Raw genomic sequence first — 11,715 nt, forward strand, 5'->3', positions numbered from 1 at the left:
AATAATAAATTAATTAAAGGCTGCGGCTATACGTTTCAAAGGTAAATGAATGTTTTACATTAAACCACCGATATGTAAATTTAGTAAAATTAAATATCGTATTTATCTATTCCCTTCTAACACTTCTTCAGAAAACAGCAGGTAGACGAGGATATTATCCAGTATATTTTATCAAAATCCTTAATGTAATTGGTTGGTAATGAGCTGTTAGGACTTGAACTTTTAGGCTATGAAGTCCGGATCCTTAACATTTCAGGCTTTATACCCTCTACAGAACAAACTTCAAGTTACAAATATTGTAAAATTTTCTGTAACCAACATGAATATAACAACACATTAAGAACACAAATCATTTGCACGAGTTAATGGTTCTGTTGAAAAAAAAGTAAACTATGGCCAGTAGCATAGCGTGGGTGTCAGCCGCCCGGGGCAGAGGAAAATTTCGCCCCCTTATTTAGGTATCTCAATTTAAAAGACTAAAATTCAGTTTCGTCACAGAATAAGTAATGAAAAATTCCGTGCTAGTGTTGCCATCTTTTTAAAATCGCTGAACCGGACGGCAGATGAGGTTTGTTTGAACAGAAGTTCCTGACGTAGTAGCGTAGCGTAGTGGAGGCGGCACTCTTTAGGGGGCGGAAAAATTTCACAATAAATAATAATAATATCTTGTATGAATTTGAACCATTTTATTTCATATTTTCATGCACCTACGATTGGGACCGATTGAAATGAGCACGGAATACCATCCGGACAGTCCGGGAATGTCCCGCGCGATTTGTCGACCTTTTTTTTTATTTATTTATTGTTTTCTTTTTTTGCTTGTACGATTTATTCGTATATATATATATATATATACATCTTCAATATCCAATAGAGCTAGGTCACTTGCGTTACTCCTATCCAAGTCTCCCTAGTTGCTAACTGTAACTGATTTAGAACCAGCATGCACTGCAAATTATTCTTCGCATTGCAAAATGACATACGCATGCGTCACGAACTTCTGTTCGAACAACCTCACCTGCCATCCGGGTCAGTGATTTTAAAAAAGTGGCAACATTAGCACGGAATTTTTCACTACTTGTTCTGTGACGAAACTGAATTTTAGTCTTAAATTGAGATACCTAAATAAGGGGAGGCGAAATTTTCCTCCGCCCCGGGCGGCTGACACCCACGCTACGCCACTGGCGCTAAGGTTCTTGTTTTGGGAAGCGAAACATCTTAATTTTGGATGATAAATTCGTCCCAGACCGCATGCTGCAGCCTACTGCTACACAACATGAACTTCTTGATGTCATTTCAGCGCAGATTATAAAAGATTATGTTTACAAGATGTTTTTCGCATCGACTATTAACACAACTTCCGCGTTCTACCGGAAGTTGAAGGAGGTCCAATCACGTGGCTTGCCTCAGGCTTTGTTTACTTTTAGACACGGTCAATAGAATGTTTGACTCTCTGTTTTTAGGTTTTTGGTCGATCTGCTTCAAATTATTCTTGTTTAACTCTGACTCTGAGGAAAATATAGACTTTTATGAAATCCGGACACCCCACTCACTCTTCCCTTGATTTGATCTTCTCGACACTCCGTGATAAACATAACAATGGTAGACTAAAATAACTAAATTTATAATTGTTGATCAATAAAAAATATAAAACAATGGAATCGGTGAAATTTCTAAAAATATAATTTCTAAAAATAAAAGATTATCTTTAGATAAGATAAAAGAGTAAATTAAAAACTCTTTCTTAAACCGATTTTTTTACAAATTTATAATATGGTTTTCATGTTAACGTTTAGCTATTTTACTGTTTGGCTGGACAATGCTGGACGTATCTGATAGTTACTAATAAAATAAATAATTACGAACTCTAGTACAGTACAAATATAAACTTTATAAAATAGCTTCGAAAATTTAAAATACTCTAAACTAACCAGTGGCGTACCGTGGGTGTCAGCCGCCCGGGGCGGAGGAAAATTTCGNGCCATTTGTTTTCATTTAATATCGTTTCCTGATAATTGGCATCAACTCATATCATTTAAAAGCATTACCACTAATTAGGAAATGATTTCAAATATTTTTAATAGGGTGACATGGAGCTACATTAGTACTCAATGAAAAGTAATGTGTAGAAAAACTTTAGATATCACAAAATTTTCCTGATTCTCTATGGATATTCTGCAGAATATATCTGAAGTAGATATTTTAGTAGTGTTTAATTGTCTGTTTATAATGTGTAGAATGTATTCGGGTTATGATCTTAATTAATGAACACAGATGTAGATTTTTAACGGTTATCTTAAACAATCTGTAAATACAAGTTGACTTTTTCTGAATAACGTTTCAGTGATTCACGTAATTAGAGTAATTACACATTAACAAAAGTAAATATCTAACATAAATTATGTTTTATTTGTACTTTATTATTATTATAAATTTTAAATTAATTATTTAAAAATCTTTGACGAATACATAAGTTTGAATACACAAGCATGTCTCCTGATATCTATCAACATATCATTTCCAGTTACACTCTTCAGATTATTCTTGACTTCAGATATGTCTAATAATTCTAGAATTAATAATTTAAATAAATTCTTTATTTTATTCTTCAAAATATCAAAAAAAATATTAAAACGAAAGCTTTCATATAAGCTCAGGGCAATAACGTCTTAAAAAAACTATCTTAAAGGTTTTATTTCCTGTTTGCAAAAAACCATTAATTTTATAAAGTTTCGTATCAGTATGGCCCCTCAATTTTTCCCCGGGCTAGGGAAAAATTTCCCAGCTTTCCTTCTCGATGGCCCTGTTAACAAGGTACATTATTACTTAAGAGGGGCGATAAAGTTATAGCTTGGGGCGAAAAAATGTAAAATCCATCTCTGGTGAAAAAAACAGTGGATTGAACGAGTTGAGAAATTCGTTCTGTGTTCATTTGCGAAATGGAGAGTTTGTATAGGAATACACTTTACTACTTAATTGGTCACTTCGTTAGAGCAACTAAAACCTGCAAAAGCCGGAACTCGTTGGGACTATCTTATTTTTTTCTGTCTCGCAGGTTCACCATTGACAGACTACAGTCGTACCTATAGTCTCACCTTTCTATTGCACTCTATTAAATGCCCTGAAAATCTTCCTCTTCACTTTTATGAGAATGAGTGAAGATCCATTTCTCTTTTACATATCTTCATTCAAATTGTACTTGGCTGCATATATATTTAAGATTTTGCATACAAATAAGTGTGAATACAGTCGACCCCCCTAATAATTACGGTCCCTATAATTACGATTCCTATAAAACTACGAAAAAATTGCTACCGGTATCCGTAAAAAATAGTAAAACTTCCCTCAAACGTCATCGGGCAGCCGAACTACTTTCCCGCCGTCCGTAGCGCCATGCTACGGAGAGATTTCTATCGTCTGGACAGTATTATATAAATTATATATAAATTAGGTACTGTACATATAATTATATATTAATTATATATAAATTAGGTACTGTATATATAATTATATATTAACTTATTGTAACTTTGTTATAATTAAATATATAATTTCCGCCGTCTAGCGTGGCGCCACGCTACGGAGATTTTTACGCTAACTATCGTCTGTCAGTATGTAAATTAGGTACCGTAAGTCTAATACAGTACTGTAATTTTATACATTTCTTGTGAAAGAAACATTTCTTATTCAACGGCGATTAAAATTATTTATATTAATGATGTCTCCGAAGTTCTACGAAGTTTTCACAGAAAAATAAGTTGTTAGAAATCGGCCGCTCTTTGCTGAGCTGTTCCGCGACGAAAACAATGTTGAGCAATGGCAATGTCGAATGGTGACACTCGGTAAGTAATCCTACAATTTTTTGTTTATAGCGTAGTTTATACGGATTATTCCCAAAAAATATATACGTATTTTGGAAATGTTGAGTCGGATTAGTCTAGAATCGATTAATTTTATGGAAGAAAATCTTTCAAACAGCCGTAGTCCGTAAACTTGACACGTGTCGGGTTGTGATTGGAAGGATTCGTAAGAAATCGGATTCCTAGAGAATGGAACGTATCTCTATCTTATAGGGGGGTCGACTGTAGTTCATTTTTGAATTGAAAGTTTAAAAATTAAAATCACTTTTAGTTGGCTTTGGGTTTTATAAATGGCGTTTTTGAAAAGAATTTCGATGTCTGTAGCCTTACCAAACAGTTCTTGGTCTTCTTTATCTTTCTCAAATTTCTTGGTTTATGCAGTTAAAAACTTTGATTTAAAGTCTCATAATCTTCTGTAAGCTGGTATTCTTCTTTATCTTCGTTATTTTGCTTAGTTTGACAGTCCATAGTTTTGTGAAGGTATATATAATCAATTTCTGTATAAAAAATACACATCCACAAGAATATAAGCCCAAAATAACGATGCAAAAGAAAATGGAAGACTGATTCCTTCAGCGAATTTTGAAACTACCTCTAACGAAAACTAATTTAATTTTTGATAAATGACACTGTACCGATGCCGAAATACACAACATATAATAGCTTTTGCATCTATCTCCGTTTATGGGTGCTATTGTAACCCCAAAAAATGGGGAACGGGGAACAAGTTCCGGTTTTCAGAGAACATTTGTTAAGTTAATGTAATGATTTTACTGAAAGGTATTTGATCTTTCACCCCTGGAAGGTTTCCGCTTACTCGGGTTCCAGCTTTTACAGTTTTTACTATACTATAGGAGGTGGTGCAAGATGGGGTCCTGGGTAAGACGGGGACATCTGTTTATTTGTTAATGTGATTTTATCTAGCTGTTATTTCGGGAACTAAATGTCAACCTAAAAAGGGATCATGGGACAAGAGAACGTCCAAATCGCCCTCTTTGTTTGGAAGCAAGACACGTTTTCCATGTTTCAGTAATACTTCATCTAATTTATTCCTGCTACAAAGTTTCTACAAAGTAAGTATCATTGTGAACTTTAACATTATCTTTTACATAAAGATATTATAGTATTCGATGTAACCTTTATGACTCTAATTATTTAGTTTTGAAATGAAGTTTACCTGTGTTTGCAGTCGGTATGAAAAGTGCACCGTGGGGCAAGATGGGGTACCTGTCTAGCCCTAGGCTGACCATGAATATGGCCTATGAATCCAGAAGTATTTTTGGAGGCAGACTTTATTGCTGCAGAGACGACAAACACGCCCCTTCAGAAAGGGGTAGGCCTAACAAGAAACAAATGACACAGAATGCGTCTATTGTGGAGAATTATACTCTGTATCTACTGAGAGCTGGGCTAAATATAGCCGTTGTGATAAATGGGCACACTGTTCTTGTGCCAATATTGAAGAAAACGACAGTTCAACCATTTTAATTTGCCCTTCTTGTATATAAAAATAATATCTTCATCGTACCCCATGATCAAAAAAAATATTAAAACGAAAGCTTTCATATAAGCTCAGGGCAATAACGTCTTAAAAAACTGTCTTAAAGGTTTTATTTCCTGTTTGCAAAAAACCATTAATTTTATAAAGTTTCGTATCAGTATGGCCCCTCAATTTTTCCCCGGGCTAGGGAAAAATTTCCCAGCTTTCCTTCTCGATGGCCCTGTTAACAAGGTACATTATTACTTAAGAGGGGCGATAAAGTTATAGCTTGGGGCGAAAAAATGTAAAATCCATCTCTGGTGAAAAAAACAGTGGATTGAACGAGTTGAGAAATTCGTTCTGTGTTCATTTGCGAAATGGAGAGTTTGTATAGGAATACACTTTACTACTTAATTGGTCACTTCGTTAGAGCAACTAAAACCCGCAAAAGCCGGAACTCGATGGGACTATCTTATTTTTTTCTGTCTCGCAGGTTCACCATTGACAGACTACAGTCGTACCTATAGTCTCACCTTTCTATTGCACTCTATTAAATGCCCTGAAAATCTTCCTCTTCACTTTTATGAGAATGAGTGAAGATCCATTTCTCTTTTACATATCTTCATTCAAATTGTACTTGGCTGCATATATATTTAAGATTTTGCATACAAATAAGTGTGAATACAGTCGACCCCCCTAATAATTACGGTCCCTATAATTACGATTCCTATAAAACTACGAAAAAATTGCTACCGGTATCCGTAAAAAATAGTAAAACTTCCCTCAAACGTCATCGGGCAGCCGAACTACTTTCCCGCCGTCCGTAGCGCCATGCTACGGNATTACCACATGTTGTAGTTGCTGAGAATAAAAAAATTATTGTTCTCATCAAAGTGGTTGCCATCTTATGACTTTTGAAACCTTAACGTTTTCATCTTGCCCCGCCTTCCCCTACTCTGTTTCATCGAAGAATGCACGTCGCCAAAACGTCGCAGTTACAGGCAGATTGTACTGTGGTACAAACGACTTCATACAGACATTGGTGCATTGCCAGTGTGTTGCCCGTCACCAAAGCGAGCCTAAAATCACAGAGAATATCGCGATGAGGTTTTGAGGCGATGCATTCTTAAGGTGAAACAAAGTATAATTTGAAAATTTCCAAGAACAGAACCCAGTTTGGGTTTTGTTCTTGGAAATAAACTTTGAACGATATAATGTCATAATGAAAGGCCTACAAAGAATTTAGTACTTAAATGCAATATTTTATGCCATCATTATGAAAAATCTGACAGAAGAATGGTCCAAATGGTGAAGACAATTCTCTATTTTGGAAAAGCTAGATTCGTGCTGCAATAGGACATCTTCAATGATCCGATCCCATCACGCTGTTCTAACGCTACTCAGTGTATCCACTATGACAGGTCAAATCTATGATGCACACGCAAAAATTTTCTACCTGTTAAAGAATCAAGTAAAAATGTGAATACGTGACGATTTTCAATCGTGTTGCAAGAGTCTTAATTTAAATTCTCTATTATAATTATATCTACGTCCACTTTTACATTACGGTACGCAATATACAGTAGAGTCTCGATAGTTCAAGTTGATCGGGAATGAGACAACCTCGAACTATCGAAAACTCGAAGTATACGAAATATACATTATATATACTTTGTACAATGGAAAACAACAATAATTAAAGACGTTAAATAATATCGTGTTTTAAAACACGACATTAATTAATTAACACGATAATATGTTGCGCTTAAAATATTTGATGTCCCGTACAAACTGGGCAAATGGCAACCGTATCTAGAAGTGTCTGGAAACCATATCCTTTCGCAACTCGATAAATTGAAAGCTGATGTTAGACCTTTCGGTGTATTTTTTAGTATATGATGCTCAACAAATATTTGATTTAAATTAACGAAATATGCAGGGCAGTGGCTGGAGCATTGGCACCAGGAACAAAGTTAAATATGGAGCCTTTTCGACAAACTTTCATTAGTTTGTTACAAATTTAAAAATCATAAAAATACACTTTTTATTAATACAATACATATTATATTTCATAATATAATTTATCATACTCGTATGTGACAGTTTCTATGAATTTATTAGTTTGCCCATGTAACAATTTTGGAATTTTGGCGCCCTCAGTACGTACTTCTGCCTTTCAACGACCTTGCAAATATGAAATTGTTACCTGTCCTTTTCGAGTATGTGTACATTGGTTTAAGGATGATAATGCCTCGAACTATCCGTTTATATTTATATCTCTATCTATAAAGAATTATATAAAAATAATTCCTAATATTTTTAATAAAATTCTGCTCTGTCAAATCAAAATGGTATTTGATATCAATTGTATCTTTATTTTGTAATGCGTGACAGCAACACTAGAAAATAGCAAGGTCATATAGACGAGTGGTGGAAACTAATGACTCGATACAATCTATCCATGAGATCCAGATAAGATTCGAATCCAGATTCCTCGCGGCTCTGGAATGATACTTTAGTTGACCAGATGTAGATCATGCGAACATCTGGTGGACATCTGTTCAAAATCTGATATTAGATAAACTTTTCGGCAAATTCGCTTGACTGCCAGTGACATGGAAGATTCATTTCCATTAATCAACTTTCTTCAAATCGAGTAAATGGTTTTGTTTCCTGTGAATATGGAATTTAATTTTAGCGAATAATTTCTCTTCGTCTTATAATAATAATAGCCTATATACGATCGTTTTTTTCTAATTTATCTCTCGAATCTCTCGAAAGAATAATTTAAATAAAGTGTTATTTAAGTATTTATGATACTTAAATACGTCGATATCAGATTTACATGACGAATCATATTGTATTTCCGGCCAAAAACCTTTCATGTTTTTTGCTTTTGTATGCGAAAATGCGATACGTTCGGCCGCTCCATTATGGGTCTGGCCGAACCCGTGCTTGCTAAAAGAGACCCTCTTAGTACCCACAGGGAGGAAAGAGTAAAAAAAAAAAAAGACAGCATTAAATAGTGACACTTCAAAAACGATTACCCGATATATTCCCAGTATTTACATTAAATAAGTTCCTTAGAAATGTGGTTTACATAATTGCGTTCGTTCTCAAAACTCTATCGATCGATTTTGATTAAACTTTGCCATTTTGCATTAATTACGACTCCAAAAATGCAATGAAAATATGGGGTCTATGACTTAGTTTTCGAAATACGGTGGAATCAAAGAGACACGCTCTCTAACGCTCTTGAGCGCGCCTAACGAAATTTAGGGGCCAAAATAAAGAAACATAAACAACAATGCGATAAAAGAACAAAACAATCGGTGTCTATCACTGAAAAAATGATCCCCGAGATCTTTACATTTTTGGAATCAGGAGACCTTGAAACGTCGACAAATGCAAAAAGTTCAGATGTAATTTCGGTATGTAAGGATAGTAGAATATGTGTGGGGGACACGATTTTGCTCACCTTCTTTGAAGCTTAACTCCTATGCTTTTTGTCGAAAATTTCTGAAATTTTGTAAGGAGGTTTGTTCATTAGGGGATTAATGCCATTAAATTTTGGTGGTTAAAGGTCGAGGGGGTGGGGAGATAAAGATGGTCGTGTGTATCTCCACTAAGGTTAAACTAAGTAACGATTTTACTCGTCATTAGCATTTACAATGTTCTATAAAACCCATCTCCATCATCAAAATTAATCTATTTTGTCAGTTTATAGTAGTTAAAAATATAAAAAATTTTTAAAATATTATTATTATTATTATAAATAATTAATACAAATTGAAGACCGAAAGCAAATAAAATTTGCTGTTTCCTTAAATCCTTTCCAAGCAAGGGACACAATTAACACTGACAGATTCGACCTTTCCTTTGAGACTTTTTAAAATTAATACGTAAATTAATTTACGTAATTGTAGGCAGGGAAGAGCATCAAAGGAAAGGTCAAATCTGAAAGATTTAAGAAAACAGCAAATTTTATTTATGTTTAGTCTTCAATTTGTATCATTTTTAAATATATTTTATCCTTGTACATAAATTTATTATTTTAGAAAACTGTATAAAAGATCTCCGTGTTCCTGAGATTTTTCCCGTTTAGGTAGGTTTCCGTTTTAGACAGGTTTTACTGTATTTGAGCTATTGAATATATTATTAGATTATTCTTTATTCAAAAGATATGTGACAATGCTCAATGAGCAAAATAAAGCACTCCTACATTAAAAAAAAAACCTAATTAAAATCAATAAAAAGAAATAAAAGTTTGTTAATAGCTAGATTGTACTATATTATAAAAAAATGTTAGTCAAATTTTAGATTATTTTCTGATAGACACATCATCCCTATGATTAGTATTTATCTTTCAGCTCTTATATTATTTTCTATTTAATTATATAACTTGTTAAATTACTCTCGAGTTATAGAATTATTTTAAAATTGTTTTCGGTATTACAAAATTGATAAAAATAACTCATTGTGAATACAGTAAATCGAATTAAAACTCAGTGTTTCGTAATAATATACAGCCTAGTTTGGTCATCGATAAAATAGAATTTCGGTTATTAAAAAAACAAAAATTCCATTAACGAGTTGCGTAACTTTCCCGGAAAGAGTTAAAATTGTACGTGTTGCCATTTGTTACGATATTTTACTAAAAAAAAAAACGTTTTATATTATTATCATCAAATNCACCCACAATTCTTTAGGTTAGGCTTATGGGGTAGTAGTTATAGTACACAGATATTATAATTTATAATGCATTAATATATCTTTAAATGTATAGAAGACGTTTCGCTCCAACTTTCGACACAGCTGTACAGACAGGCAGAGTACAGTTTTTCTTTGTATTCGATAGGACCACCTTTACTGCTTTCTGTCAATACATCAGTTCCCATATATTCATCAATACAAAGAAATGTGGGTTTCGTTTAAATATAAGAACGCCGATTGGGGGGAGATTTTTTCCCCTATTGTCGGGATGGTCTAAGGTCTACGCGTATGTGGGTGGCGGTTTTAAAGGCAGCAAAGACAAGTGTTTTACGAAGGTAAACCGTTTATTCCGGACGATAATGCTTACATAAAGTCTCTCGTTGGCAAGATCCTGTGTTGTTGGAAATTTTCGACGTCGGTGCTGGTCTTGCGTTGTCGGGATTTTCGGCGGCGATCTGGTCCTGCGTCGTAGGGGCCCTTGGACAGTGTTGAGAGGAAAAAGTTCAAAGACTCGAAAGTCGATGCACAAGTATGAAAAAATGCGCGAAAAAACGGAGATACACGAACACAACAGAAGTTTAGTGGAAGGCTTAGTGGAAGTCTTGCTGTCCTTGGAATTGGTGCTTTTATAAGTTTTTCGGGATCGGCTTTTTGCTAATTAAATAGACCTTACATCACCGTTTTCTAATTGGTCTTCCACCTGTCTCCAGGTGTAAATAGAGCTTCGTAAGGTTCGCGAGAAAGGTCGGCTGGAGATGGTTTATCCGACACCATCATCCTCGACTCTGATCGCGTTTAATTGTTGACTGTGACACCTATGCTTTTTGATATATTTTTTTTCTAGTTTCGTTTTGCTTTCTAAACTGCGTCTTAACTTTAATATTTTAAATTTTCTTCTTTTATATCTAAAATTTTGTTTTTCCCGTTATTCTTTATGAGCGCTGACGTCAAAGTCCGGTATCGCCGATTCGATACTTATATAATTTGCTTTCTTGACGATTTAACTTAACAAACTTTTTTTTTTTCTTATATCTTTCCCTTTTGCGGGGGGCTATTTCCGGGGCCTCACATAAACAGTAAGATAGGGTATTACATTCATAAATTCCTCACATTCTCTGATTCCAAATCAATCATTCGAAGTGTAATTCAATATAGGATACCAATATGTACTTGTTTGTTAATTCCAAAGGTAGATATTTATTTAGACTTTACAAAATTTTGTAAAACTTTTATACAAAAAGCCACTCAAAATAAAATCATGAATATTAAAGAATATATTGAAAAAAAACTGGTTAAAATTACACGAGAATTACTGTAAAGAATTGATTTGCCGTTATAGTTTTGTATAGCTTTAAATAGATCGAGACATTATGAAAGAGACGAAATATAGCCTAGTTAATTGGAAATGTAAGTCTCACTCTTCTCCAAAAGCCATAAAAACGAATAAAGAAAACAAATGTAGGAAATGTTTTATCACTTATTAATAGTTTTAGGTAAAAGATTGTATTTTAGGAGTCGTTGTGTGTATCAAATACTCATGCTCTTCCCTTCCATCTGGGCCCTATAATCTGGACCTAATGAAAATATAATAGTGTGAACTCTCTAACAGAAATCATTCATCTTTTTCGTAAGAATTTTTAACTAATATATATATATATATAT

Source organism: Centruroides sculpturatus, unplaced genomic scaffold, assembly GCF_000671375.1.
Source record: "Centruroides sculpturatus isolate CEXI.00-Female unplaced genomic scaffold, Cexi_2.0 scaffold1716, whole genome shotgun sequence".
Taxonomy (NCBI): Eukaryota; Metazoa; Arthropoda; class Arachnida; order Scorpiones; family Buthidae; genus Centruroides; species Centruroides sculpturatus.